The sequence below is a fragment of the Meles meles genome, chromosome 16 (genome assembly GCF_922984935.1).
Source record: "Meles meles chromosome 16, mMelMel3.1 paternal haplotype, whole genome shotgun sequence".
Lineage (NCBI taxonomy): Eukaryota > Metazoa > Chordata > Mammalia > Carnivora > Mustelidae > Meles > Meles meles.
In genome coordinates this window covers 64504452-64528337 of record NC_060081.1, presented here as the reverse complement: position 1 = coordinate 64528337, position 23886 = coordinate 64504452, and the positions used below count along the sequence as shown (strand labels likewise).

Below are 23886 nucleotides of genomic sequence, written 5' to 3'. Positions count from 1 at the left end.
CATCTCTTTGCTAGTCCTTTAAAACTTTAAGCATATGCCAGCCTCAGTGCTTTTGCATTTTCTATTCCTTCTGCCTAGAGCTCTGTTCCTTGGATATCATGGTTCTTGGCTCAGGTCTCTACTTAGATGTAACTTTATTAGGCTTTCCGGACCCTTCTGTGTTAAATACACCCCATTTCCCTATCCTCCTTCACCCTCCTTAACCTTACTTTTCTTCATAGCACTTACTCCCACTGGTGCGTACATATTTATTTGTTGGTTTATGTCTGTTTTCCCCCATTCACCCAGAAATGTGAGACTTTTCCACTGATGTGTCCTCAGGGCTCAAAACAAGCACCTGACACATTATAGCTGCTTAATATTTGTTGAATGAGTGAGTGAATGAATGCTCGTTATCTGCCCATTCTTATCACCTTCCTGTAGCCTCCTAGGCTTTTAGATAGGCCTATTCTGGAGTGGGACAACAAACCGTTAGAAGTCAAGATAGTCCTTTACTATCTGAGAAGAAGAATTTTACTCAAGAGGCTTATAATCTTAGAATGATAGTCTTGATCTAATTTGAACAATCGAGGGAAGAAACATTTTTGGCAATTGTTACTGGCTCTCTTTTTGTATGCCTTATCTTGTGTCACATTGGAAATCTTCGAAAAGTATACAGTATCCAGTTATGTTTACAGCTGTGATTTCAATTCGGTAGTTCTTAGTGACAGTACAAGCCTCAAGAGCATAGTGAGTTTTTTTGTGTCAACAGATACCCAGAGATATAATTACAGGTTTAATGTGTTTTCATTTGAGGAGTAGCTGTTATATTTACTTATTTTCCTGGCAATTCTATCCTTTTCAACTCCTTATCAGTTTTTGGATGGCCTCACAGGTATACTTAAGTTTTTTTTTCCCTCAACATTTTAAAATAAATCCTTGATCTCTGAGTATTTTACATCTCTCATGTGACTCTTGAACGGTTTGAAAGTACCAGTTTCATCTTTCAGTATGAAATGATATCTGTAGTAAAACATAATTGCATTTTCATTATAAGGATGGGGAAAATTGTATCTTGGGGTAGAATTTTTACAGAAAGGAAGTGGCATGAATATAAGCTTTTTAAAAAGTTTGAATTTCAATTAGGCTAGTTTTTGGAAAAAAAATTCTTGTTTTTTGCTCATAAGGAAAAGGATTCCTTTGTATACAATCCAGAGACCTTCCAAAATGTTTTTTTCTTATGCCTCAAATATACAAGAACTTGGGGGAAAATTCTAAATGAAAGTTTTCTTTTAATGGCCTAAAAGGAACACATTAAGAATTTATTTTTACTTGTTCCTTGGGCCTTTATGGAGCACATAGTTGGGGCAGTTCTGTGTGTTTGTGCAGGGGCTGCATGACCATGATGATCGTGCTCAGTTTTAGATTACCAACCTGCTTTCTTTTCTTTCATTTTTTAAAAAAGTTTTTTATTTTATTTATTTGACAAAGAGATAGAGCAAGAGCACAAGCAGGGGGAGTGGAAAAGGAAGAAGAAGGGTCCCCACTGAGCAGGGCGCACGATCCAGGGCTCGTTTCCAGGACCCTGAGATCATGACCTGAGCCAAAGGCAGACATTTAACTGACTGAGCCATCCAGGCACACACCAGCCTGGTTTCTTATTATTTCTTCTCTTTTGTCACTTGGCTACCTCCCTTCTGTCATCATATTCTCTCCCTAAATAATCTCATCCATTCCCAGGACTTTAATACCCTTTGGATGCTACCCCCCTTCCCTTGGTCAGACCTCCTCCTGGGCCTTTCTCTTGCATTTTTACCCGTAGCCTTTCTGCTCTCTCTACTTGCTGCCCCACTGTCATCTCAAACCTCACATGCCCCAAGTATCTCCCTCTCCACCCTCCAGATTTATATTCCTCATTCCTGACTCCTGTCTCCCCTCTCTCCCAGCTTTCTTCACCCCCTGCCTTCCCTGTCTTTGTCCTTACTGTCCTCTCATTGTTCAAGCCAAACACCTGAAATTTGTCTTCGATTCTTCCTGATTCTTCACCCCACATCCAACCCCATCAGCACAGCCTGTTGGCGGGGGCTCAGAATACCTCAACTCCTGCCTTCCCTCTGTCCTCCTAATCTGGCTGCGGTCCTCTCAGCAGGGTGACTGCCTCTGCGTGTACTTGGTCTCCCAGCTTCTGCTCTGGCCTGCTCCTGTCTTCTTCTAACCCCTGTTCCCATTGTGGCTGGAGTGATGCTACTAAAAGTAAACCAGGTCATGTTACCGCCCCCCCTCCCCGCCCCCCACAGTGGCTTCCCACTGCACTTAGACCCACACCCATACTTCTTAATCTGAGGTGCTTGGCCTCTGTCTCTCCCTCTCCAACCTCTGCTCCTTGCTCAGCTATTCTTTCAGGTTGGAACTGTCAGTTCCTCTAATTTGCCAGCTCTCCTCCTCTTCTGTACAGGCCCTTCTCTCTTCCTTGGCACCCTTCCCCTGTTCTTCTCCTAAAGATCCTTTTCCCACATTTGCACTCAGCTAAAATGCCCCTCCTTGGAGGGGCCTTTTCTCATCACCCCTTACCTGGTAGTTTCCTCCCTGTTGTCCTCTCCTAGTACCGGTGCATTTCCTGCTTAGTGCTTCACCAAAATTCTAAGTATTTCATTGATATGTTTCCTCCTTTTTTGTCTGCTCTTCCAAGACACTGAAAGACCCATGAGGGCAGAGAGAGCCTTGACCTGTTTATGGTGCAGTCCTGGCACCCAGTGCTCTGCCTTGAATCCAGGGGGTGCAGGTCCTCAATACCTTTTGAATACTAGGTTTTTGTTTTTTTTTTTAAGGTTTTATTTATTTATTTGACAAAGAGAGAGAGATCACAAGTAGGCAGAGAGGCAGGCAGAGAGAGGGAGGGAAACAGGCTCCCCTCTGAGCAGAGAGCCCGATGCGGGGCTCGATCCCAGGACCCTGAGATCATGACCTGAGCCGAAGGCAGAGGCTTAACCCACTGAGCCACCCAGGCACCCCTCGAATACTAGTTTCAGTAACAGCTAATGTTTTTGGAGACTTACTGTGTGTCAGGGCCAGTGCTAAGTGCAATCATGTATTATCTTTTTTTTTTAATCATGTATTATCTTTAAATCTTTGGGAGAACTGATGAAGGTGACTGTGATTATTACATTGTCATTTCTGCATCCTGGTTGGAAAAAATGAGCTTAGAGGAATAAATTTTACAGTTACACAGCTAAGAAAGTGGTGGAGCTAGGATTTGCAGTCAAATGCTCTACCACCGAGCTATACCCCCAGGAGCTAGGATTTGAATCTATGTGATCGGACTGTAGAAACTTTCCTCCTATTCACTACTGCCTTCTGATGTGAATGCAGGGATGAATGAATGTGAAATAGGCCATAATAGTAATGTTCGAGGGTTCTGAGCATACACTGGAGTATAAAAATTGGATTAGGGTGCTGCGTTTCCTGGGAAATTGCTGTTAAAAATCACTATGCCAAAGCACATAGATTAGTTTGAGTTTTGTTTTAATTTTTGCCTTTGCTGCTTTCTAACTGTAAGCCTTTGGGCAAATTACTTAACATGTCTAAGTCTGTTTTTTCAGCTGTAAATGGAGAAAAATAATAGTTCTTATCTCACAGGGTCATTGTGAGTAACATAATTATACACAAAAAACAGTGAATGTTGGCTATTAATATTCTAAGGAGGGAAAAAACCCTCAGGAAAAGACTTGTAGCCCCATCAACAAATTCGAGTTTGGGTAAGAGTGAAAGACCATAACTAACAGTATTGTTTCGCTGATTCTGGCTTTGAATTTATAAAAATGACCAGGGAATTAACTATTTGGCTTGTGATTTATAATCATTCTACTGAAGTATGACAACTTTATGTTTAGATTCATACTTGTTAAATGCTTGAGGTAAGATAGTTTTCTTCTTTTTAAACTCCTTTTCATCTTAAAGATTCTCAGGTTCTCAGGATAGATCTTTTGAGAGGCTGGCCATTTTTGAGAGTCTGGCTAGTTTTTTCTCTTTCATGAGAAAGATACTCACCAGGGGAGCTTGGCTGGCTCAGTTAGGTAAGCAGCAGACTCTTAATTTCGGCTTAGGTCATGATCTCAGGGTGGTGGGATTGAGCCTAGCATCAGGCTTAGCATGAGTCTACTTGGGATTCTCTCTCTCCATCTGCCCCTCACTCCCCTCTAAAATAAATAAATAAAATTAAAATATTGGGGCACAGTTGAATTTTCTGGTGGGTTGGCTCATTTGGTCATTTCCAACTACTCTATGAGGTAGAGGGTGCGATTGTCTGCTAAGACTAAGTGAGAAGAGGTCAAAGGGAGAAGAAGGAGATTTGACATATAATTGAGGTCAGGAAGAGTGAACTTAGGGCAGTGTCCATGATTTCCTGACAGTATACAGGGCTCTGTTGAGGTAGGAGACCATGGGTGGATTGGGGTATCAGCACCATTCAGCTGCCAGGTTTTGGGAGCATGGAAGGCATATGGTTGGATTGAGCCAGGGCTGAGGTTTGCTGGCAGAAGGATGGTGGGGCAGAGGCTCTGGGTATTGGCCAGGGAGTGCTTAATATGACAGGTAAGAGTTTTTAGGCTGGATGAGGAGGAGAAAAGGACCAGAGGTGTTGATGAAGTCAAGGAGTGTGTGTTTGTATTGGAGTGATAGAGTAATGGGAGGATGTGGTTAGACAGGGACATGTGAGTGGAAGATTTTAGAGCTGGAGCTGTTAATTATTGGACAAGACGGGCTCCTAGGTTTTGCCAGAGGCACGATGGTTGAAATGCAGTGAACTCAGTGAAGATGAGTGACATCAAGGAGGTCAAGTAATCGAGAGGCTGGAGAGTTGTTTGGGCCATCCATGTGGTCAGAAAACCCATCCCCGGGGATGGCAGGCATCTGGGGTGGAGAGAAGGAAAGCATACCAAGTCTTCAGTGAATGAAGTACCAGCAAGAGAAGAGGTGTTTGACCACCCTGCAGGAGCCTCAGAAGATGAGGGGGTTTTGCCTGAGGACAGTGGAAGAGCAAAGACCTTTCAACTTTATTGGTTGCAAGGTCTTTCTGGAAGGAGTTGGCCTTGGCCCCGGTTCATTATGCTTCAGAAGGAATCCCCATTCAAGTAGGCAGCACCCGTGACATGTTGTATGTGTTTCTGAGCTTGGTCATGAAATCATCTGAGGGTGTGTGTTAAACATACAGATGTCAGGACCCTCGCCCGGGGCCACTGGATTCAAGTTTATAGGAGAGGGGCCTGAGAATGTATATTTTAAACTCTCCTACTGCCACACACATACCTGGTAGTTCTTTACAATTAGGCAAGTTTGGGGGAACACAGCTATAGTATTTAAGATCGTGGGGTCTGTAAACTGAGTGCGTGGGTATGAAGGAGATGAGGCTGGTAGGCATGAGCCTTGGCCCATGACTCTAAATAGCTTAGCTTTCCAGGTCTGTCTGATATCAGAAGCAGTGAATTAAGGGACCCACTGTTAGAGGTGAACACGTTGACCACAGCAAGGAGAGAAGCTGGTGATGACAGAGCCGGAAACACTGTATGAAATAATTCAATGGACAGCAGTTTGGGGACATTCATTGCCTCAGTGGTCCCTGAATGCGTTAACTAAACATAATTGTCCTGTTCAACGGGAAGAGGTCAGGTTATGAGGCTGAGAAGGAAGTATACAACTTCGAATGCTTTCTGTCCTAAGCTGGAATGTTGTAATGCTTCAGTTACCCTTCTAATTAACTTACGTGACACATTTCTGTCTCTGAAGACGTGAGACTAAAACATTTACTCCTTGACAAGCTAAAGACAAGAGCAGTGATTATTCTCAAGGGGCTGTATACATGGTTAGGTACTTAATATCACCATGGCGGCAACCCTACTCCCCCAACCTCCCTTCTCTGTTTTTTCACCAAGAAAATTCTGTTCCTTTTCATGTCAAGAAAGAGGACTCCTGCAAAAGAATAGCTGCTGGGAGGGAACTTAGAGTTAGTCATTCTTGGCTGACTATTTAGAATCCCCTGTTGCTAGTAAGGAGGTTTGAGTTTGAGTTGCAGTGTTTAGAATATTTAAATTTCACTTCCAGCCTGGTTTGTCATTCCCAAACACTAAAGCTGCAGGAAAAGAATGCTGTCAACCTTGCTAGAAGTGGTTGCTATGGACCTCAAGCCTAAAACTCGATTTGTTCTATCATGTGTTCCATTTCTTATTTCCTTTGAGCACGGCTGGTGCTGACGAGCCTGGCTTTCAAACTGCTGAGCTGGGTGCCAAACGTGGCATAGTATCTTGGTTATACTCCTGGCACTTACTACATCCTTCCACTTACTGCCTCATCTCCTTGGTGAACTACGGGGCGCCACCTGAATGCACATCTTGAAACCCAGAAAACGTGGCAATGGAAGTTTAGTAATGCCAGTTCAGCCAGAACTTTCCCTTTGCAAGTTGAGATTTTTTAAAAAAGTAATTCCACTTAAAAAAAAAAAAAAAGAAATTCAGAATATTTTTCCCTGTTAGGAAAACATCTTCTAAAGCTGAGAAATACTGAACAGATGCCAATGAATATTTTCATGATAGTATTTTAATATCACACTTACCTGCCCTACACGGCTTAGGAACCCCTGAATTCTGTTATGCTGTATTACGAAGGCTCTGCTGTATTTTGGTACTCTTTTTATAATGTTTCAACCACTAAGTGTACTCGGTTCATGAAGTGTTTGTATGCCTACTGTGAACTAGGCAACAAGGGGTTAAAAAAGGTCTCTATTTTCAAACATTTTGTAAGAGTTAGTCAAGATGCATTTAAATCTCTGACCTCAAGCAGACTCCGCTGCATGCTGCAAGGAGGTATAATCAAAATGTAGGCTCGCCCACGAAAGAGAAGTTATTTCCGGCGGTGGGTGGAAGTGGAGAGAGGGAATGGGAAGGGGCTTTCAGGGAGTGTTTTATTCACACAGGATCTTGAAGATTTGGTAACATTTGGAACTGTTATATGTGATAGCCTCTGTTTACTAAGACATCATTTATTTTAGCTAGTTGGTGCTTACTGAATTAACTTGCACTCATCCAGAATGCCTCACTCCTTAATTATTTGGGGTAACTGGTCTTTGTAATTAAGTGTAAAGTATTTAGGAATGTATGGTGGAGAAGGGCTTATGGAAGCCCTTAGAAATAATCTTGGGATCATAGTGGATGTCTCAAATTCCCAAAGAATTGGAAATACAGTGCTATGGTGGTGAACAGAAAACCAGAGTGATGATGGAAAGTATATGTTTAGGTCTGTGGTTTAGGATTTGAGGGAAGAAGGAACTCTTAAGTGAGGTTGGTGAGGCCTTTATAGGAAAGGAATAGTCAGCCATGTTAGGAGACCTCTTGAATACTCGCCGTCTCATTTCCGAGTGTCTTTCTTGGGAGTGGTTGGCAGTGAGGGCAGAAGAGCCCTATGGGGGGCGCCTGGGTGGCTCAGCGGGTTAAGCCTCTGCCTTCGGCTCGGGTCATGATCCCAGGGTCCTGGGATCGAGCCCCACGTCGGGCTCTCTGCTCTTCAGGGAGCCTGCTTCCTCCTCTCTCTCTGTCTGCCTCTCTCTCTGTGATCTCTCTCTGTCAAATAAATAAAATATTTAAAAAAAAAAAAAAAAAAAAAAAAAAAAAAAAAAGAAGAGCCCTATGGGCTAGGGCCGTGATAAACGGAAAGAGGCCAGCTCCTCCCATTCTCCCTTGTTCTAGCATGGGTAAGCACAGAGGATTTTATAGAATGGGTCTACCTGTTCCAGGGCTCTGTGTGCCTTGTTTCTGGGCTTGGCCTGCCTCAAAGCTGCATATTTGTGCCAGAGTGAAGGCTCTTTGGCTGACATATGTCCATTTGGGTGACTCCTCCTTTGGCAAGCTCATTTCTTGCCATGATAGGTTAGCTACAACTGGACCACGGTGCCACCCTTGCACATGGTCATTGTTAGGTCTGAGACCTTGCCGTCAGTTTTTCCCTTCCCAGTTAGACTGAATTTTCCCCTCTTCTCCTTGCCCTGTCAATTCAACACTTAATTTTCTAGGAAGCTGAAAACATGCCATTTGCTAACTTTTGTGCCGAAATGGGACCCTGGTTCAGAATTCTGATCCTTTTGGGAATCAGCATATACAGTTTTGAAAAAAATAGTATTTTCTTTGTTTATTCCTGATAATGCCAGTAGCATTTTAATAGCTATTTGGCAATACTGTACACCCCCATTTTACCATGCAGGTGACTAAAGCAACTCTAAGAAAATGAATCCAGTCACTCCCCAATAATGTCCTTATTTTGTACCTCCTGTGTATCAGGTTCTGTGCTAGACACCAGTGGGGAGCAGTTAGATATGGTCTTTCTCTGGCCTCACGCTGCTTACAAGTCTGGTGGATCCATGGCTGGGAGGCCACGATAGATTTATACATAAATAGGCCTGGAGGCAGACAGGCCTGGGGTATAGTCCTGCTTGTGCCATTTACCAATGACATGACCTTAGGCGTTGGACTCTCTTTTCTGTCAACTGTAATAAAAAAATCTTTTAACAAGGTTTATAGGAGTTTTATAAAAAATGACACTACCTAGAAAAGAGTTTTGAGAAGGTCAGTTTACTATATATTCAAATAGAGTGGAGGTAATCAGTCCCTGCTTTGACTGATAGGAATGGCTAATGGAGGGTTTCCACTACTCTGTGGCTTCGGGGAACACTGTGTACTTCAGAGAATCCGCAGATGTAATCCTGAAACTAAATACTATTAATATTTCATTAATTTTTAATGCTTTTAAATAATTAGAAAACGAACAATTTTTGTTATCTGAGGTTAATATAGGCTATTTAGTCATCCCTAATGAACTATAGATTTAATACATACTGGCATTATTTCAGAAAACAGTGCTCCTAGATATTTACTATCTAACAAGAAATTTATTACTCCAACTTTGTGATCATACTAAGATCGTAATACATAACATGGACTTACCGAGTAGAAAGACAAAAGTTTCTCTGAACAATAATTAAAATAGAATAAAAGTATCATTTGTAAATTGTAGATTTTTACAGATTTAGGTAGATAAACATCCTAAATCCAAAATTATCCATTTTGGACTATTTGGTTCCTTTTTGTCTGACCTTCTGTTGTTTTATGGTAGCTTCTCCTGCATATCCCTGAAGATCTAAGACCTTTCATTGTGGGTATTTTTTGTAGTAACCTAGACAAGACCTTAGTCTTTTGAAACCTCAGTTTAACCATAAAATGTGCCTTTTCTTTGCCATATCTACTTCACAGAGTTGTTGAGACATTCAGGCAAAGGACTGGAATGGATGTGCTTCTGTCTATGTGATGATTCTCATTCAGGCATAGATGTAGTGGTTGGGTAATTCTGGCAAATAAATGTCTCAGAAGGACTGTATTTTGATTTATAATACAGCCTTATTCAAGTTTCTTGATTCTTTCTCATTAAAATGCACAGCCGTCCACATCTTTTGGTCTGGTCCCGTTCTCACTTAATAGCATTTCACTTTATGCCTCATTAGCCATTGACCAACAATTACTGAGCTTCTGCTATGTGTAGGGTGCTGGGAGTGTAGAGGCGAAAGGGCCAGACCTCCTTCTTGCCTGTTTGAGTGGGGAATGAGCCCAAGTCTACAGCATTGGTTCTTGTCTGCATGTCCAGCCTCCAGGCCTTCCCTACATATTTCAGACTTGCCAGTTCCTACAATTGTGTGAGCCAGTTCTTAAATCTCTTAATCTGTACATGTGCGTGTATACTTAACACACATACACACATGTATCTTACTGGTTCTGTTTCCCTGGAGACCCCAGACTGATGCAGGACTTGATACATGCTCTCATTATTGGTGCAGAAAGAGGAAGAACAAGTGGGGTAAACAAAAGGCTTAGTGTGGTTTTAGCCACGTGGAGTTCGAGGTGCCCTTGGAATCTACCTGGAGACATGCGCAGGCAGATGCAGTGAGGTCGAGAAGAGCTCACACGACTCGTCTGGACTGCTGATGTAGGAGTTTGGAAGTTACTGGCTTGGGTCTATCCGTTGAAGCTATGTTTGTGGTTTATTTCAACCACAGAGTACGTAAGGTAAGAGGAGGTGTCACTATGGAACCAGGACGGGCCAGGGGGAACCAGGATCAAGATGAAGTCAGGAAAAACCAGCATTTGGAGGAGAGGCAGAGGCAGAGGAGCCAGGGAAGGATGCCAGGAAGGAGTGGACAGGAGGATAACCAGGAGAGAGCGGGGTTCTGGAAATCAAGGCAGGGGGAGAATTTCAAGGAGGGAGTGCAGCACTGTCAAGAGCCTCAAGGTCAAGAGAAATGTTTGTATATGTCCACTGAAGTTAGCTCCGAGGAGGTATCATTAGAGGTGACTGTTTCAGTGTCATGAGACATGACAGTGGGTGGAACGGAGAACCCGTGGTGGTGAAGTTTCTTCAAGGAAATCTCCTTTTTCTTCAAGGAGATCACTTCTGAAGCCTGAGGACAAGAAGGGGCTGTGGGAAGGGATGATTTTAGGATGAGAGGGGCCCTAGCATGTTCAGAGGCTAAAGAGATAGAACTGGAAGAAAGGAAGAAGGCAGAGATTCCAGGGGGAGAAAGGTCATATTCTTGCTCAAATGCTCCTCCAAGGGTAGGAGGATGCACATAGGGGATGGTCAGTAATATTGCCAGAGGGGGAGCCCCTCTTTCACTTTGTATGCAAAGAGGTGAGACTATTTGGGGATATAGAGATGGCTACAGAAGGTAGGAGACCAGAAGTTTTGCCCTCATCAAAGCTTCTGTGTTCTTTGCGACATGGACCTCTGGCAACAACTGATGGCCTGGCTGAGCTGTGCAGTGAGGTCTCTGAAGGTGTAGCGTGATTGCTGTGGGGCTTGAGGTAGAGGCCGACTGTGGCTCCCCACTGTTGAATGAAAGTTAAGCTCCGCTGTCTGATGTTTGTACAGACCTCCACAGTCTGCCTTTAACCACTTCTGCCAGGCTGCCTGTCTTTTCTGGGTCATTCCAGAGCCCCTGTACTTCAACCCCAAGCGTTTCTTTCTTTCTTTTTTTTTTTTTTTTAAAGATTTTATTTATTTATTTAACAGAGAGAGAAATCACAAGTAGGCTGAGAGGCAGGCAGAGAGGGAGGGGGAGGCAGGCTTCCGCCGAGTAGAGAGCCCAACGTAGGGCTCGTTCCCAGGACCCTGAGATCACGACCTGAACCAAAGGCAGAGGCTTAACCCACTGAGCACCCAGGCGCCCCGCCCCAAGTGTTTCTGCCATAGCACTCCCTTGAATGAGGCTTGGAGAGACTGGATGCTATAGGGAAGATGCCATTGGATTTGGAGTCAGGAGTCCTTTGGTCCAGTCTCGGCGCCTCCATTTGCTAGCTATGGGGCTTTGGACACAGCTTACCTTCTCTAGGTCTGTTTCTTCATTTCTTACCCATCTGCTGTAACAACAATAGTAAGTGATGGTGGTGATGATTGTGTCAGAGGAGAACATGTATTTTCAAGTACTATAAAGAGGGTAAGGACTATATAAACAGAGCTGGTGTCATGAGGCCAGGAGTAACCCTAGCTCCAGGCTTTAGTATAAATGTTCTTTACCACTAGAGCCTGCCCTGTCTGTCCAACTTTCTAAGTTCAGCCTCTATTACATAGCTCCTGTAAGGTAAACCCTGCTGGAATCTCAGTGGCTTAAAATGGTCGACATTTTCGGGGCGCCTGGGTGGCTCAGCAGGTTGGAGCCTCTGCCTTTGGCTCAGGTCATGATCTCAGGGTCCTGGGATCGAGTCCCACATCGGGCTCTCTGCTCAGCAGGGAGCCTGCTTCCCTTCCTCTCTCTGCCTGCCTCTCTGCCTGCTTGTGGTCTCTGTCTGTCAAATAAATAAATAAATAAAATCTTTAAAAAAAAAAACACAAAAAACGGTTGACATTTTCATGCCCATTTCAAATTCAGTCAGCTCTGGGGTGGGGAGGGGGCCCAGGCTGATGGATCCTCTGCCATCTTTGAAACAGGGGTTCCCAGGTTTCCCTGAGTGTCCATGTCCCACCAGCAGAGTGGGGAAGAGAAAAATGTGGATGACTGTCTGGGAGACTTTTATGTACCAGGCTTAGGATGGGAGCTGGTGACCAAGGCCAAAAGAGAGAAGGCTGCAGGAGGCAATTACTGGGTGGGAGGTGAATTTGGAGTGTGTGGGTTTTCAGGTGTGCGGAGTGGTGGCAGGGGCTCTGAGGAGCGAGAGGCAGGCCCTGTGAGTGCTAGGACAGAACAGACAGGCTGCCCCTCCTGCCGCGATGGACAGAGCATGGGAAGGGCCAAGGGTCTGGGACTGTTTCCCAGGGAAGGCCAGCTCTGCAAAGGTGGGAGATGTCCTCAGGTCAGGGGACATAGGTAGGTGAGAACTGGTGTTTACACCCCTTCTGAGATGAGCTTCCTAACAGCTGGGGAGACAGACACTGTTTCCCTTCTTCAAGATGAGAAAACAGATGAGGTGGCGCCGTGACGGAAGCCGCGCAATCAGCCACAGAGAAACGAGCTCGGACTCGAGTTCCCGACATCAGAGCCCCTGGCAGGGAGCTGGGAAAGCTGGACTCTGCAGCTGGTTGATGGTGAAGCCCTAGGCATGGGGCAGAGCAGGACCTCTGTGGTGGCCACTCCTTTTACGAGCGATTCACCTTCTGGCTACTTCAGTTGGAGGAGGGCAGGCGAGACAGGAGCATTCCAGGCAGAGGGAGCAGCCTGAGCGAAGGTCCTGAGGTTGCCCTGTGCTTGCAGGGTTTGGGGACTGAAAGGAGGCTGAGTCGGTCCATGGTGAGCAGGAGGGCGATTTGCCTACAAAGATGCCGGAGACAGAAGCGAGGCCCGCATCACCCAAGAATGTCAGGCCATGGCAAGGAGTTAAGGTTTTATTCTAAGGGCAGTGGGAAACCATTGTACATTTTGCATAGGGGGTAGCATGATCCAATTTAGAGTTTAAAAAAGACTGCTCTGGCTGTTGTGGAGGATGGGTGGAGGGGAGGCCATGGTACATATTGAACATAGTGGGTGAGAGAAGAGGAGGAATTGAGTAGAAGTGAGTCTGGAGCTCCAAGCAGAGGTTCAGACTGGTGAAGAAAATTGGATCCTGTATTTCCTGTTAGCTCACTCCCTGTTCTTAGCCAGGCTTCCTGCCAGTAGCCTTATCCACAGTGTCCACTTGCTTACCTCCTCAACTCAACCTCTGTGCTCTGGCCTCTGTCAATGCCGCTTCCCTAAAATGTCTTGGGCAAAGGGCATGACCCTCTGTGGTTAGCCAGGTCCAAGCCTTTAGCTCTTGCCTGGCTTGATTTTCACCCAGTCACACTGTGAGCTGTTCCCGTTTTGGAATGCTCTTCTTCTTAGCCCCTTGTCTCTCCGGTTCCTCATCCTATGGCTCCTGTGTTGTCTCCCAACTCCTCAGCGCAGCCCAGAAATGATAGCATTCTCTAGGCCTCTGATCTTGGTCCTCTGAGTTTCCTCTGTGCCTCTCTGAATAGAGAGAGCCCCGACCCCTTTCATTACACCAATACCTACTTGCGTTTCCAGCTTCATCTCAGGTGCCCCCTCCTCCAGGAAGCCTTCCCTGACCCCTCAGGCTGGGTTAGATGCTGCTTCTCTTCCTTTTCCATTTCTCCTGGAGCATAAAATAGATGTGATAGCACTTAGCACCCTGCTTATTTACTTGTCTCCCCAGTCCAATTGTGCTCGAAGGCTAGGATTACAAATAAAGGGTCTGTGATCTAGGACAAAGATTGCTTTCTGCAGTTTAGGAGAAAGCCACACTTTGTAATGAAGGTATCTACACCTGATTGTATGTCCTTTAGTAGAGGGGTCATTTCTCTCTGGGTCCCAGGGCTGTGAATTCTAGTATAATATCTTCTTTGAACAGAAGGAATTAACTTAGAAGAATTAGTAATTGTCTCCATCTTCTGAAAGGAAAAGAAATGTGAGAATTTAAGAATATGAATTGCTTCAGAAGAGCCTCCAAAAACCTGCACTGCCTGGCAATTTGGTTCCCCACACCCCCGCTCCCACTTCAGAAATTGTCGTTATGTGCCTCACATTTTGTGATTTCACAGTTCTGGGTTCGATGTTACAGTTGTCTCTTGCAGTAATGAGCACTAAGTCTCCCTGGCTGAATTGTGATAGCCTTGGAAGGCAGCAACCAGGGTGAATGAAAGACCAGCTTCTGCCTTGATCCCCTCCCTCCTGCTAACCAGCTCACCATGGGAGAGAAAGGAGAGCTGGGCAGACAGTGGTGGACACTCAGGCATGCCAGTCCCAGCCCTGCAGTTCAGCAGGATGGTTAATGCCATGAAACTCTCATTTCCTCCAAATGTCGTCTACCCTTTGCGTTCTTTTGTCTTTCTCTTGGTTCCAAACCCACTTTATCCTTTTTTTTCCTTTGGTAGGTGGAACAAAGAAAATAAAATGTTGAATCACTTTTTTCTGAGTGGCTTGATTTTTAGGATCTTCCTGGATTTTTTTCAGTGTTCAGTTTTCTGAGCCTGACTTGAGCAAAAGGCAGAGACGCCTTTGACGGTGACTCTAATGCTACAGGTCGTACTTGTGCTCTGTTGATGTGCTGTGGAGCAGATTAGTTTTTTAAGAAAGAACACTATGGGACTGTCGTCTGTTTTTAACTGTAGACATCTCTCAAAAGAAATAAGACTGCCTAAGTATATTTAATAGTGGACTGAATTTGAGCCCCCATCTTACTCTCTCAAGAGTTTCTTGTTACGAGGGTGAGCAGTGCTTATGCACTAGCTGCGCTCTATTGATTCTGGGCATGTTTACTTCTCATGTCCAAACAAGACATTAGGATTGCAGACTCTCAGATGGGAAGTGACATAGAGTTTTCCAGTATGCCCACTGGTGAGATGCCAACTCCCCTTCTCATTGCAGGGTTGGGGGGGGGGGGACTTCTCTGTTAGTTAGCCCAAGAAAATTCTCCCTCACAGGAAGCTATCATCTGTTTTGTGGCCTTTGACCCATTGGATTTATTTAGTTTTTCCCACCATATGCAACATATACAACCCTTCAAGTATGTGAAGACAGATATCATCACTTTCATCCCCTAGGCCTTTCTCCTCCAGACTGTGATTGCTCATTTCTTGGGATGTTCCTTATTATACTTATACACACTTTGATTCTAATAGATCATCCCAAGGTTTTGTTAGTTTTTTTCTGGTGGCTCAGTCTCTTGTTGGATTTGCTCTCAGCCAAAACTCACCTCTAAGTGGAAGTTTTAAAATGTCTATTTAATGGACTCCTTTTATCTTAGTGGTCTTAACCCTAAAGCATTTTGTTACATTTGGTAATATTGTAATATGTTTTAAGTCCTGGAGTGCCGTTACAATGCAAGTAAACCCACCAAAGTTGATTTCTAGCCACAGAAGAAGTAAGCAACTACATTTGGGTCTGATAATAAAAGCGAGCATTGGCTGAGCCCTCGTAGCCTCCCAGCCAAGGACTGTGCCAAGGACTGCTATGCATATCATGTAGTTTAATATAACAACACCTGTTGATAAAGATATCACTGATACTAGATGCTATTACTGACCTTATGTTAATGTTGAAGAAACTGGGGCTTAGAAGAGTCAAGACTTGCCCAGTTGTCCCATGTTTCAGCGTGACCCAGAACTTGAGTTCTTAATACACTACTGTACTGCTTCTTTGGTGGGTTTTGTTTTGTTTTGTTTTGCTGGGTAAAGCTCTGTGTACACTGCCCTTCTCCTGTGCTTCTTATTTAGCTTTCTGGTTTTCTTACTTAAAAGTGTAAATTTTGAAAAGAAAGAATTGGATTGTTCTTTGCAACTCAGGGCACTTAGAAGAGTGCTCTGTACCTGGTGGGTGCTTACAGTAAACCTGAGGTCCTTAGTTGTAGGTCTCCAGACCCAATAAAAAGAGATTAAACCTCTACGAATTCTTTGGTCTTAAGTGGTCTCTGGTTCCCCTCCAGACACATATGACCATCTTAGACCAATAAAAGTCAAATGCTATCATGGTGAGCTTGAACCTTTGATTTCCTTTGGACAACTGACTAGCACAGACCAAATGGGAGAGAGTATGGCTGTCGTAGTGTAAGTTAGGCAGGCAGGCAGATACTTGCATGCAGTCCTGGATCTGCCTTACACACCCAGTAGACCTCAGTGTCCTCGTTTCCTGGGAGTTGGGAGAGAGAGAAGGCATGAGGAGTGGGTGGGTGAGGGGAGAGTTTGTTAATCCATGTTCTTTCCCCACTCTTTCAGAGGTTAAAATAGCTCTTTTGGTATGGAGATTCAGTTCTTGTGCCTTGTTTCCCAATTCCACACTTGAAACAGTGGCACAGTTGGAAGGATGGGACTTTGGGAGGCTAGTCTTTCTCCTAGGCCCCAAGAGAGTGGTGACTTGGACACCATTATTAGGTTAGGATAAAACTGGACTCATTACTTGCTTGTACTGAGGAATTGAAGTATGGGTCTGCCTAGAACTTCTCCTCCAGTTCCCAGGGTCCCAAGGGTTTAGGGACTGATGGTCTGTGTCTGTGGTCTGTATGTATGTGTAGTGGCAGGTGGAGAAAAAAAGTATGCAGTAAGCATTTCTTGAGCATCACCCTATGCTAGGGACTTTTTTTTTTTTTTTTTGAAGATTTTTAATTTTATTTATTTGACAGAGAGATCACAAGGAGGCTGACAGGCAGGGAGAGAGAAAGGGGAAAGCAGGCTCCCTGCTGATCAGAGAGCCTGATGCAGGGCTTGATCCCAGAACCATGAGATCATGACCTCAGCCGAAGGCAGAGGCTTTAACACACTGAGCCGCCCAGGCGCCCAGGATCTTGTTCCTTCTTATCTGTATCAAAACTCATACTGAGCCATGAGTTCTGGGTTGCAAAAGAGGATTTATTTTTTGCACTTTGTCTAAGTCTTTGTTCACAAACTAAACAATGCTAGGGACTTTCTTATGACACAATCACCTTTTGGGGGTAAGTTGTATTATCTCTGTGTTAAAGATGTGGAAAATTTGAACCCAAATCTCTTGGCCCTAATTCAGTCCAGTCCTGGCGATCACTGTGGTGACAGATGGGAGCCAGATATCCTTCACATCTGACTGCCTGCAGCCTACTGCAAAAAGCCGCAGTTCGTGGCATTGCTGGGAGAACAGGAGAGGACTGTAAAAGAAGGGCTGTATATTTTTTCTTCACATCTGTGAACTTGAAGAGAAGGGGAAAAAACTCAACTTGGCATGAATGATTTTAAGTGAGATCAAATAAGGTGAAAAGCAAAATAGAATCCAGAAATTTGGTTTTGCTCTTACCCAGAGTTCATCGGCGGCTGCTGTACAAAGTCCTTTTTACTTGTCACAACTATTGAGCCCTTTTCATAACACAAACCTTATTATCTTTTACTTTTGTTTATTTATGGACTTAAATAGCTTTATAAAAGACAAAGGACCAATTGAAAACAAACTGTCACCTTTATTATTTCATTTCTTGCTAATGTATAAATTTTTTTTTTAAAGATTATTTCAGTGAGGGAGAGTGAACACAGTGGGGGAGGGGCAGGGAGCGAGAGAAACCAAAGCAGACTCTGCACTGAGCATGGAACCCCATGTAGGGCTCGATTTCAGGACCCTGAGATCAGACCTGTGCCCAAACCAGGAGTCGTCGCTTAACTGACTGTGCCACCCAGGTGCCCCTAATGTATAAATTATTATGCTTATGAATTAAAATTATTTTAATTCCTAATACATTCTTTGTAAAAGTATTTTTTGAATAGTCAACAGGAAGTAGACATTTTATTTTTCTTCTGTTTGTTTGTTTCATTATTTGAGGGAGAGGGAAGGAGAGGAGGGGCAGAGGGAGAGAAAGTCTCAAGTACTCTGTGCTGAGCACAGAGCCCCACACGGGGCTCCATCTCATGACCCTGAGATCATGACCTGGGCCGGAATCAAGAGTTGGATGCTTAACAGACTGCGCCACCCAGGCGCCCCGGGAGAACTCTGAAGTAGAAATTTTAAGTAAAAGAGGAATCCTAACACTCTAGAAAATCAATTTTGAATTTTTCTTTTTTCCACTAGTTTTGTTGCATGCATGCGTAAATTTTATATGACTGGAATTATACAAGTTTACATTATTTTCTTGTCATTATGAGTATGTTTCCATGTTGCTGTGTAACCTTCATAACTATTTGTAATAGTTTATCAATTTACCTTAAACATTCTCCTACTTGTTGGATATTTTTTATTTACCCTGCTTCATGTCATGAAACAGATTGGCAGTGTTGTTGAACGTTGGTTTATTTATTATTTTTCTTTATAAACATGGCATGTTCATTTGCATCTTCATGCACTAGTTTCCCACCCCTCCTTCTTTTGTTCTTTCTGGCAGAGGGAAAGTAATTGTTATATTTTTAGGATAATTTCTCAGAAGTGAAATGAGCAACTCCAAAGGTATGTCAAAGAACATTAAATATGGTAGTTTTAGGAGTTACTGAGAGAATCAAGATTATAATTAAAATGACTCATTAAACGAGGTTGTCACTTAAAATGTTAATATGGATTTTTTTTTTTATTAAGTCCTGTGTTTTAAAAATTATTACTAAAGGAGAAATTGGATATCATTGACATTTACATACAAAATTTAGCCGAAACCCTAAGTTGTGATTAAGCTTTAAAAAAATTTTGTTCGTGACTAAATTGAACGCAGTGTAATTCTGAACAGCTCCTGTATTTGATTAATGATATTGGCCCTAGTTATCCTGAAGCCTTGGAATATTAGCACGGGCCTGGCAGCCTCCTGGGCTCTTCCTGGGAGGTTGTCATTCTCTCCCTAACCCATTCTGCTCAGCCACTTCTGCATGGCCACTCCTTTGCAAAGCTGGAATCCTCTGGCCAGAAGGGCTTCCTTGTATGGTGCCATTGCTCTTCTATTTGCTTTCCCTGAACCGTAGTTCTGCTTTCTCGAGCAACAGTCACATTTCTTCCACTGGCCAGGAAACTTGAGAAAATCAGAGATCAGTTCTGGTTTTTGCTCTCTGCGTCGTTAACTTCTGGCATAGTTCCTGGCACATAGCAGATGCTCAAAAACACATTTGTAGAATGAAATGTCTCAGGATAGTCTTTCAAACATACAGATACAATCATGGTGTCTCCACCTAGTCACCTCTTCTTCAGGTTTAATATTGTCCAGTTCAGCCATTCCCCATGATAGAATTTTCCAGAGCCTTTCCCCTCTGTCAGTTTCTCACCATTGTCTGTGGTCACAGTTTGCTGTCAGTCATTCTGTTAGAAAATGTGGCCAGATTGCCAGCCATTTCTCCAGAAGCGGTCTGATTTCCAGTAATAACAATCAAGTGGGCATTAATTTTTTTTCCCCCTCTGTAGCAAATCCCTACTTGTTTATATCTTTTCATGCGATCTGCTGTCAAGCCTGGTTTCTTCTAAGAGGTGCTTGTGCAGTTGAGTGTTTCCTTCTAGATTAGCGTCACTTGGGATTTGATGAGGGCTATTCAATATCCTCATGTGAGTCATCAGTAAAAATGAGAAATGGGTGGCCCATGGAAGGGCTCTTTGGAAATCTCCCTTCAAATTGACAGTAATCCCCTAATTCCAGGCTTTTCAATCTGGGGTGTGCATACAGATTATCTGGGAATTTGGTTAAAATGCAGTTTCTGATTCAGTAGGTCTTTGCAACCCGAGATTCTATTTTTCTAATAAGTTCCAGGGTGATGCTGTTGCTGTGGGTCTGTCAGGTCATACCTAAGTAGTGAGGCAAGATTTTTGAAGTTGGTCATGAAAACAAATCCTCTGGTGTCTGGATAGCTGTACTGTACCCGTCAAAGCCCCCAAAAGATGCTTTCTGATGCAGTTACTTGACCCCATACCCAGAGGGTTACCTCACTAGGTAAGTGAGGAAAACAAGAGTGGTTCTATTTCACCAGCTTCTAGGTGGTTGTGTACCTAACCATGCATGTTTAATTGGACACTTTGTTCTACCATATCCAACATATTTAGTATCTTTTCAAGTTTCTTTGCTCTCTGGACATTTGATAAAGTGATCATGTATACTGAATGCTTTTTAAAGTTATTTATCTGGCATACTTTAGTATACCAGAAAGTTACCCAAAGAGAAACGAAATAGGTTTTTAAACATGGATTAGAAAGTATAGTGTTACTGATAAAATTCTTTTATAAGAAATGTTTTAGAGCATCCAGTTTTTTTTTTCTCTATTGGAATTTGGAGAAAATGGACGCATTGTTGAAATTACTGAACTAAAATTCCTGAACTGAAAGATACTCATGCAGCTGGCAACCTTTCAGTAATAGATTAGCAAATGAGTTCTGTAGAACCCACGTTGTGGAGGTCATGAGCATCTGACGATCTCCCTTTTCGCCGGGCTTTTAATCTTTTAGCTTGGGGGACAGGTGCTTTTCTTTTGCCTTTTGTATAAAGCAGAGAATACTATGTCCAAGACTTTTGGGGGGCATTTTAAGAGATGATTATTATGTCAAAATTTGAATGACAGGTGCATTTACACTTGCTTATTTTGTGGAGCTTAGTGTGATTTGCTCAATAGGGTGTGTTTCTATATTAGAGATTCCCTGCCTCTTTGTGAGATAAGCTCTTATTTCCTCAAAGCTGTAGTATGAATAGAAAGAAGTATTCTGCTAAAGTTCTTGAAAGAAAAGTTTTGCTTTGAATCATTCCGCAGGTTAAGCACCTTCTGAGCTCAAATATTGTGGTTAGAAACTGACTAGCATCCTCCTTTCCCCAGCAGACCTTTGGGATGCAGTGTTCTTGAGGAGAGAAGATATCAGAGTCACTTTCAAAGTGCATTCTACCCAGTGCCCTCATCAAGGCAATTTTATAGCTTGATTGTCCCAGTCATCACAACTCACACACACTTAAATTTTATCTGTGTAGACCATCTCTTTTTTTTTTTAAAGATTTTATTTATTTATTTGACAGAGAGAGAGATCACAAGTAGGCAGAGAGGCAGGCAGAGAGAGAGGAGGAAGCAGTCTCCCTGCAGAGCAGAGAGCCCGATGCAGGGCTCGATCCCAGGACCCTGAGATCATGACCTGAGCCGAAGGCAGCAGCTTAATCCACTGAGCCACCCAGGCGCCCCCCATCTCTTCTTTTTGTTTTGAGTATAGTAGGTGTGGCCCCCACCCTAGAAAGCATTCTGCCCACTGAATATTTAAAAAAAACCTCTCTCCCTACACCCTCAAAGCCCTTAAGCCCTGAATTCATCATTTGAGTATATGGGGACAGGTTAGGAGTCACATTTCTGCTGTAGTTCACCCATTAATTTCCTCCCTTTCCATGATGATGGTTTTTCAAGGTCAACCAGTTTCTTTGTTCTTTCACCTGCTCACACGCAAACACAGTTGCAGCAGCAATCATGCCTTCCCTTTAACAATTTTTTTCATTGTGGTAATTTTCAAAGATGTATTATAAACCTCCATGAACCCATCATGTAATTTCAACACTATCAACATTTTTATAATCTCATTTCACTATTCCCCATCCTTCTTCATCCTCTTCCCTCTCCACCACCATACCCCAGCCCCCCTCTTCTGGTCTTTTAGAGCAAATCCCAGATATCTTATCATTTTATCTATGACACTTCAGTATGTAACTTAACAGAGAAATATTTTTTACAACTTTTTTTTAAAGATTTTATTTATTTATTTGACAGACAGACAGAGATCACAAGTAGGCAGAGAGGCAGGTGGGTGGGGAGGGGCATAAGCAGGCTCCCAGCTGAGCAGAGAGCCCAATGCGATGATGAGGGGCTCCACCCCAGGACCCTGAGATCATGACCTGAGCCAAAGGCAGAGGCTTAACCCACTGAGCCACCCAGGGCCCCCTTTTACAACCTTTTTATTGAAGTATAATATGCATAGGGAAAAATGTACAAAAATGTAGAAGCTGGTGAATTTTCACAAGCTGAATGAACCTATATAACCAGCACCCAGATCAAGAAGCAGAACATTGGGGCACCCGCATCGGGCTCTCTGCTCAGCAGAGAGCCTGCTTCCCCCACCTCCCTCTCTGGGCCTGCCTCTCTGCCTATTTGTGATCTCTGTCTGTCAAGTAAATAAATAAAATCTTTAAAAAAAAAAAGAAGAAGAAGCAGAACATTGCCAGCACTAAGCTGTGGACTGTCTGGGTGAATTTAATGTTAATCTTCAATTTGTCCATTACTGAATATTTCTGAACCTAGTCTGGTGCATAATTGAAGCTTTTATGGTATGTCCACAATTTAACTAGGCAAATATAAATAAACTTTCATTCCAAACATATGAAACACAATTTGACTCTAGCTCTGTTAAAATAAAAAAAACAAGTGTTGCTAGTCTCAATGAGTTGACTACTTAGCCACTGTTGGTTAATATGTTTAGATAATTCTGACTCCTAAATAGTAAATACCATGTCTTCCAAATATGTCATGAAAGTTGAGTACTGTTACTAGACATTAAATGAGGAAAATCCCAATCAGAGGAGAAAGACAACAGTAACAGAAATTAAGCCTTGGGGCACCTGGGTGGCTCAGTGGGTTAAAGCCTCTGCCTTCGGCTCAGGTCATGATCCCAGGGTCCTGGGATCGAGCCGCACATTGGGCTCTCTGCTCCACAGGGAGCCTGCTTCCTCCTCTCTCTCTGCCTGCCTCTCTGCCTAGTTGTGATTTCTCTCTGTCAAATAAATAAAATATTAAAAAAAATTAAAAAAAATTAAGCCTTAATACTGAAAATAATTGGGCTGCTTTATTTTCAATGAAAGATAAGCAATGATGCCCATATTCAATCCAGCTTAAAAAGTCATGATGAGGATTGAATAGTAGAAATTAAACCCACGACTATTATGCCATTAATCTAAAAATAGCAATAGTATCATCTAAATACTCAGTATTTTAAAAATTTCCTGATGGCTCAAAAATGTATTTTAAGACTCATGCTTTACTTTTAATTGATGGTCCATATAAAAATTGTTCAGAATGTATATTTTAAATCTCTTATTGTTTTTATATAACCACAGTTTTATGTGGTACTTAGGCTCTGTGCTTGCGAAGTTATTAAAAAAGAAAAATGTAGTCCTTTCTATCATAATTATTGTATCTTTGGTTAGAAGAGATGATCTTTTTAAAAAATATATATTTATTTATTTGTTGGAGAGGGAGAACACAAGCAGGGGGAGTGATAGGAAGAGGGAGAAGAAGGCAGAGGGAGAAGCAGGCTCCCTGCAGTGCAAGGAGCCCAATGCAGGACTCAATCCCAGGATCCTGGGATCATGACCTAGGCTGAAAGAGACGCTTAGCTGACTGAGCCACCCAGGCATCCCAGAAGAGAAAATATTTTAAAAATTGATTCATCCAGCCTTTCCAAACCTATACTAACTTGGTTTAGTATAATACCTACTTACAGATTCTGCCATAGCCCTCCTTCTGCAAAGTCATTTGTATTCTAGTTTTGCCTTTCTTTGGCAGAATTTCTTATCCATTTCCACATATTATTAAATTTTAATGTGAACTTTATTCTCTGATCTTCCCTTTTTTCTTGTGGTAACCCACCTTGTGGTTATGTGACTCCCCTTTTGGTAGTGGAAGGAGTACTACATAGGGAAAAAAAAAAGCCTGGGTTCAAATCTCAGTTCTACCTCTTACTAACTGTATGAACTGAGGCAGTGTATTTAACATCTCCACTTAGGAGTAATACGTTTAATTTCTCTTCAGTGGCTTCCATCAAACAATACTACAAATTCTTTAAAATATCCTAAAGTTCCCCAAACTTGTAGGCAGGGAGGAGGCAAATTATTGTGTCACGGCTTATCTTTATTACAACTTAGGGAGCATTACCTAAGGAGTCAGGTTGGGAGGCCTTTAGATGGAAAAAGGGAGAGAGGCGAC

At 43.0% G+C, this 23886-nt stretch overlaps 1 protein-coding gene and 1 pseudogene across 1 annotated transcript in view; one reads left to right on the top strand and one right to left on the bottom strand.

Annotated features, from left to right (window-relative positions):
- ZHX3 (zinc fingers and homeoboxes 3) overlaps positions 1-23886 on the top strand; it is a 94321-nt gene that overhangs the window by 1785 nt on the left and 68650 nt on the right. The gene's annotated exons all lie outside the window — the stretch shown is intronic.
- Positions 16814-16927, bottom strand: LOC123927350 (annotated as a pseudogene).